The sequence below is a fragment of the Ruditapes philippinarum genome, unplaced genomic scaffold (assembly GCF_026571515.1).
Source record: "Ruditapes philippinarum isolate M1 unplaced genomic scaffold, ASM2657151v2 ctg15994_1_1_1_1, whole genome shotgun sequence".
Classification (NCBI taxonomy): domain Eukaryota; kingdom Metazoa; phylum Mollusca; class Bivalvia; order Venerida; family Veneridae; genus Ruditapes; species Ruditapes philippinarum.
In genome coordinates this window covers 12677-20135 of record NW_026865607.1, presented here as the reverse complement: position 1 = coordinate 20135, position 7459 = coordinate 12677, and the positions used below count along the sequence as shown (strand labels likewise).

The following is a 7459-nucleotide window of genomic DNA, read 5'->3' as shown; positions in this document are numbered from 1 at the left end:
AAAACAAAGACCTCTGCACCACCCCCCACCCCGGCATGGCCAATTTTTATGTTGTTTGGGTCGTCAGACCAAACAAATAATGGTAGCGAAATTTCAGAGTCAAATGTTCTTAATTGCAAATGCCGAAAGTAGTCCACTTTTTTGAAGCGGTTACTTCCCTTTTGTATGTACACTAAAGCCGAAAAATTCAGGGGAGATCACTGCGTAAAGATGGTTAAAGACAGGCGCATCAATTTTCAAGCAAAGTAATTCCCGAATGGTCGAAGATTTCTAATATTGTTTTCTGGTATTTTCTGATCGAAAATAACTAAATACAAAGCGGACATTCAATCTCTGACACAGAAGTTTATGACAAACCTAACAACAAGTAGTTCTCAAAACAGCTTAAAACTAGCGATTTAAAAGAAAGAAATATTTTATTTTGTTACAAGTATCCAACAAATTACAACGCATTTAAAGTTAAACAATAGCGTTGGCTTATAGAATTGTCAATAAATGCACAATCACAAATTACGCGGATGAATATGATTTTATCAATGAAAATACTATTTTTAGCCATGTAGATTACCGAATACTACACAAACCGAGTAGTGGAATATATAGATTCTACATGTCGGACTGTTTGGGCGAGAGGATTTTCGCTAAAATATTTACTTCAATTTTAAACAACAGGTTTACCCTGAACAAAATACCTCGAAATTAATAAGGATTACAAACCTGAATGCAATGGAAGTTCTAAATTTAGAATGACTTGATATTATTCAGACATACTGTGTATAACTTCTCCGTGGTACAGTGGTAACGCGCTCGCTTAATGAGTGAGAGGTTTCGAGTTCGAATCCCAGTCGAGGAAATTTTTTTTTGGTTAAATTCTTTTTTTAATTGTTTTTGTTAAGGAAGTAGCCATGATTTACAAGGATAAAGTGTGGCTGTCGTAAAATAAGTACATAAATGATTTTTTGATGCAACTCTAGTTATGCAGAATTCCGTATGTGCCTTACAAAATGAATTATAATACATAAAAATAAACTTATACAGGAAAATGCATACAGATATACAGTACGATTAAGATTGCAAAGATCAGAAAATACCAAAGAACATGAAGCCCTTTGATTCTTTATAAATATACATGCTTATAGTAAGCTTCAGGATTATTTACATCTGTGTTAAACATCAGTTAAAAGTCGTTACAAGCCCTAATTTAGAATAATATGGTTTTCTTCAGGCCGTTCACATATAAATTTAACCGTGGCTGAAGGGTTTTCGGGCTCGCTTAGGAAGCGAGAGGTCTGGAGTTCAAATCCCAGTAAAGGTAACTTATTTTTTTAAATTGTTAAAGTCAAATAAACATTGGATTGAATATCAGTGTTGCAATTAGTCTTATAGCCAATTTACTACAATTAAAACGCTGGAAAGCATTGGTGGCACTAAACATATAATCTCACAACCTGCACCTTTCTTACATTCTGAGACCCAAACAAATTCAGCGCCTTCTGTGCTTTGATTATACAAGGGCTTAAATTTGAACAAACTTGGTCGACACCATAAGATGTTTCATGCTAAACATCTAGGCTCTAGCTCATTGGGTTTTTTAAAAGAAGATTTTTTAAGTTTTTACTATACACAAATAGTTAAAAACAATGAAACCCCTGGGGTGGGGCCTTGTACACACTTACCAGAAGATGTTTCATGCTTAATATCTAAACTCTAGCTATTTAGGTTTTTTCAAAGAAGGTTTTTAAGTTTTTGCTATACACATATAAGGAAAATCAATGACCCCCGGGGAGGGGCCAATTTTGACCCCAGGGCTTTTATTTGAACAAACTTTGTAGACACTTACAAGAAGATGTTTCATGCTTGATATCCAAAATCTAGCTTATTTTGGTTCTTTAAAAGAAGATTTTTAAGTTTTTACTATATGCATATAGGGGAATTCAATGACCCCCTGGGCGGGGGCCAATTTTGACCCCCAGGGCTTTTATTTGAACAAACTTGGTAGACACTCACTAGAAGATGTTTCATACCTTTAAAAGAAGATACTTTGTCTAAGCTCTAGCACTTTAGGTTCTTTAAAAAGAAGATACTTTTAAGTTTTTTTCTTTTTGGTTGCCATGGCAACCAGCGTTCTATGAACAATAATTTAGAGGTGACCACCAAAGAAACATTCCTGTGAAGTTTGGATGAAATTGGCTTAGTGGTTTATGAGGAGATGTCATTTAAAGTGGACGCCAGACGAAAAGCGATCAAAAAAGCTCACCCTGTCACTTTGTGACAGGTGAGCTAAAAATAGTAAATGTGATCTTATTTTCCTGGTGAAAAACTGGTGGCTCAATAAAGTTCTATACATATTATGATATTTCAAATATTGGAAAGTTATCTCTAGTTCTTGGTGAAAGACTGGTGACTAGTTTTCTCCTCAATGTCATTTCTTTTTCTAATTAGATTAAGTCATGGTACTATATTCATGAGGCTTTCGACATCACATCTAAGAACTCATTATCCAACATTGCAAAGGGCAGGCAGTCTCCTGATATTCCAATTTCTTTTAAAGTTTATAAAACCACAATATTTCTATTTCTTTAGTGTTTCAGACATGAAGACACATCTTATTCTACATGTATCTTTCCTTATCACTCCTGCTTTTACTGTTCTATCATATAAGCGCCTCTGTTTCCTGAAATATTTGTTTAGAAAAAGTCAATTGCAAAATTAAAATTCCACTTGTAAACCCTTGCCGAGAACGAACTTACAGCAGTGAAAGGCTTAAAGGTTTAAAATCAAGAAACTAAACCAATCAGTCACAGACACCCCAAGTATTTTATCTATTTGCTAAGCAGCAATTTTCTCAAAATTATTTAAATTCATAAATGTGAGTGATTCTGATAAGCTATAGACAGCTAAGTGATGATAAGATGATCATATATGTCAGATATGTCGGAGTGCTAACACTACTTACTGTGAAAATTCAATATTTTAATGTGAATTGTCCTGAGGTAAAAAGGAAAAGAAAGCTGAAATCCTAAATACATGTTACATGTCACAATTGTTCTTGCAATTAATTTTGTTCCTAATTTCTTGTATAAGATATTTAAATACACTGTAATTCTTTTTTATAAATTTGGCTTTTTGTGACAATAGTCTATCCAGTGACCGAAGCTCACTGACTTAAAATAAACTGTCCTGTGTCAGCCTTTAAACAAGTCAAGAAAAAAAAAGCTATTAGAATATAATAATTAAAAAATATCATATACAAATACTTCTAAATAATCATGTACCTCTTCCTTAACCCATTGCTTCATGAGCATTTTGTGAAAAATGGCTGTTTTCATTGAAAAGTCTCCCGTTACAAGTTCAAATTGCTATAATACTATAAAAACTGCTTCAACACTAATCAAACTTGGCACAAATGTTGACTGGACCATTGCCCTTGCAACAACATGCTCAGGCTTAAATTTTCTGTTACCATGGCAACGAGGGGACATCTCAAAATTGCCAAAAATCACTATTTTGCGTTGATTTTTTTCCATCAAAATTGATTTCAAAGTGCTGCAACTTTCTCAATGGATTGAGATAGAGTCAAATGATTTTCAGCGTTGGTTACACGTTACCTTATGATCAATCTGGGGTCATTTACAGCCTCTCACAAGTCCAAAATTTTCTTGGCGATGAGGGGGACTCCGCCCCCCTTCAAACCCCCCCAAACAGAAGGGGGCACATCCCCCTTCTGGCAACCCCCTGATGTATCTTTTGGTTGGGGGGCCGCGCCGAAAAAGATGTCACTTTTTTTAACAACATTTCTCAAACAAAAACAAGTGTTTGGGGCCTAAATAAGGCATTTTTTCATCATTGAGACAACAAAAGGGGGGGGGGGTGAAAAAGGCGTTAAAAGGCGTGTATATGAAAGTAATGGGTTAAAAGCCCATGCTATTGAAAGAGACATTTTTTCCATTTGTTCACTTCAAGGTTAGTCAGATTGACAGTCTCCCATTTAGCCTTTATCTCTCGTGATTTCATTGTCATTGACCCTAAAGCATCCTTAAAATCGATATCCTGCTGTTCACATTCATAAATCTGACATGTAGGCCGAACTTCTGAAACATAAAATATAATTATTATTAGATATACATATAGTATCCCAATAATTATGTTAGTTAATATCAAATCAATAATTTAAGCAGTGTTCGAAATTAGCAGTAGTCTGAGAGTCCGACTACTAAATTTCTCCTCGGGCTATCAACTTTTCACAGTAACAAGCCCGACCAGGCTACTGTATTTTCAGAGGCAATATAAACAACTGTTTTGAACAAATGAATCGTGCTAGTGAAATGTCTTTTGGACAAGTGAATATTCCAATCTAGTAGTCTGACCTGCCTAGTCGATTCAAATCCTAATTTCTTACACTGTTTAAGAAACAATTTGTTCAAAATTGTCCAAGCATAAAGATTTTTATAGTATACTATAGTAATTATAGTGTATATACAGTATGTATTAAATGTCTTTACTATCTACTATACTGTCCTGAAATTTCAAGAAAACAATTAACTATCTTTAAAATCCTGAAATTTCAAGAAAACAACTATCTTTAAAATCCATTTTCTCAGAAGTTGCAAAAAACCAAGTGAATGAAATTGCTCTGGGTTTGTATTATTCTGTACAACTTCTGATCACAAAAGCTTCAAGGACATTTATGAGTGAGTCAGGTCCTATCCTGAAAGATTGTTGTTCAAGTTTGAAGACAATCCATTCAAAAATAACAAATTATAGCCACTAATAGCAAAAAACAAGAAAATTTAGACATTTACCTTGAATGTTAATATGGTGGTCAAGTTAATTTAGTTTAGTCTGGTCTATTTGAAGGGTTGTTGTGGCCAAGTATGAAGACAATACACCAAGATCTGAAAAAGTTATGAACAAGGTTAAAGTTTGATGACAACAATGGGAAAGCCGTCATGACTAACAATATATTTAATAATTTTGGCCCTAATGCAAACTGAAAATTCTAGCCTATAAACACTGTTGAGACTAGCTGTTCAGCATTTTTTCAATAATAAATAAATGCAATGATAAAGTCGGTAACTTGCAAGTCTTCTAACATTTTTACAAAGAATGAACATATATTATATATTTTTTCCTTATAATTCTACAATGATGTTCAGTCATTTATATTATAACAAGATATCGGAAAGATTATAGATATATCAGAAATGAATTGGCCCGTGGACTTTAATGTCAATCATAGAGCTCTTATGCAAAATGTAATGGTAAGCAAACATCCAGCATGAAATTTTCAAGTAGCCACAAGTTAAATAAAATTATTAAAAATACTTTGTCATGATTCAATTACTGCTGGAAATTGACCCACATGTTTTATTACAAATTTATTACATCAATATTGTCCATAGAAATAATAAATTAATTTTCAGTCTCTTTCTCTTTGCGCTTTCACACAGATTTGAATTATTCAAGTCCATGATTTTCAGAAGGAAAAAATCTTCTGATCATCAAACACTAAAAATTACTATACCAACTGCAAATTGCAGTCTGTGCGAAAGGCTGCCTGTCCTCGGACCTCGCCAAATAAAAATCAAGAGGGCCATGATAAATTTTTATACAGTTATCGAATATCAATTGTACACAACAGTTGAATATAACATATTATAAACTTATTTCTATGTTAATAGATAGTCTATATACAATAGAAATGAAAAAGCAAATCCTTCACAACAGCCAACACTGTAAATTCGAATCAGGGTCAGATTGGCCCTTAAACGTATTTGGCCCTCGAGACAGCTCGGCCCTATTCCAACTCAGCACGGGTCAACTCGGCCCATAATTACATAATTACTGATAATGATTACTTTTCTTACTTTTGATATGTTTTCATCATAACTGTCATGGTTTAACATTTTCACACTAACAGACATCTACTCAAGGATATTGAAAAGTATGTGAAATTGTAGAGAAAGAAAGAATTTACAATTTAAACGCATTTTATGCTACTCTAGATTTTTTTGTTAAAAATATCGTTAAACAAGCATTTGCCATATTAAAAAACAAACAGTATTAAATACAATAAAATTCATTGTCACAAAAATTCAATCTAAAAACTCTATTTATTGATTAATATTTAACATATATTGTCTTGATATCTCTTCTTAAGATAATTATTTATCTTAAAGATAATTTCAAACAATATTTTATTAACTAAACAATCCAAACAATCTATATCCTAATAGGCTATATGGTTTTAATAGAGGACCGAGTTGACCTGTCCCGAGTTGGTATAGGGCCGAGTTTACCTGTAAATTCAATAATGTAAACAATCCTTGACCTAATTTCGTTTGTCTAACAAATTAACATCTGCAAACACAAAACGATTTTGAACAAAGAAATAAAAGCATTTCCACAAACCTTTGCGATGTTATTCATCAGCAAATCTATGTCTTGGATGGAGAAATCTGAAAAACACGAACGTTATTCTGTCGATGGTCCGAACAATGTCAATGGCGGGTGTGCCCTACTAGTCAAAACCAAGTGTTACCAAATTGCATCCGTTAATTCCAGAATACCTTCGAAAGACTTGTATTGTTATCTTGTTTTTTATTATTTATATAATAATATTTTTGTTTCAAACGCTTTGATTCTATGAAAGTTTGCGAACCATTTTTTGCGAAAATAGTACGCTTTTTTAAGGCCACATATTGTATCCATTGTTTCCTCTTGAGTTATTGACGTAGAAAAAATCAGCGGTGGCATAAAATGCTATTCAATAAATTGCTAAATATATACAATAAATACTTTCATTTCCCTTCGGTTGACTTACATGTGAATTTTTCAGCATCTCTGCTACAAAATTACACCTTATTTATATTCAATTTATTGTACATAGGTACATGGATACAAACTTTTCTTTGGCCTAATGCGTAATAATACTGATGTTTTTTTTTCGTACACGTTTAAGATTATGTTCCATTGATGTTAGCTAACATTGAATATCATCATTTCAAGTTTTTTTGAACATCAGCTTTTTCTTCAAGTCATCCACGTTTGAAAGTATACATATAGTTCTGCTGCACTACTTTCTTGGTCGCATTAACTACTTATTTTCTATTGAGCTTAAACAGAATGCAATTAGGTGTTGTTCGTTCTTTTTTGATATAGGCAGACCGATACTATAGAAAGGAAATTTTTTTTTGAAAAAATTTCCTTCCAAAAATGGATTACATTAAGTAGAGAAAACTTGAAGTTATCAAATATTCATTGGTAAAAACATCAAACTATTATCCTGTAGTTATAATACAGTTAGGAGTTTTGGAAGTGCACACAATTTGCTGATATATACTGTTTGAACTGTTACATCATAGAAATTCTAAAGACATATTTAATTATTAAATTTAAGTTACATAAAGACATATCGTATAGGCAGAATAAAAGCTGTATAATAAAACTTAAATAAAAC

At 32.8% G+C, this 7459-nt stretch overlaps 1 long non-coding RNA gene across 1 annotated transcript; it reads right to left on the bottom strand.

Moving 5' to 3' along the window:
• Nucleotides 1-3917: 3917 nt before the first annotated feature.
• LOC132729721 (uncharacterized) lies at nt 3918-7217 on the bottom strand. The gene is made up of 3 exons (XR_009625662.1): nt 6412-7217; nt 4803-4895; nt 3918-4091 (listed from the first exon to the last, which is right to left on the bottom strand). It is a non-coding gene; the product is annotated as an uncharacterized LOC132729721 (long non-coding RNA).
• Between the last annotated feature and the right edge of the window lie 242 nt (nt 7218-7459).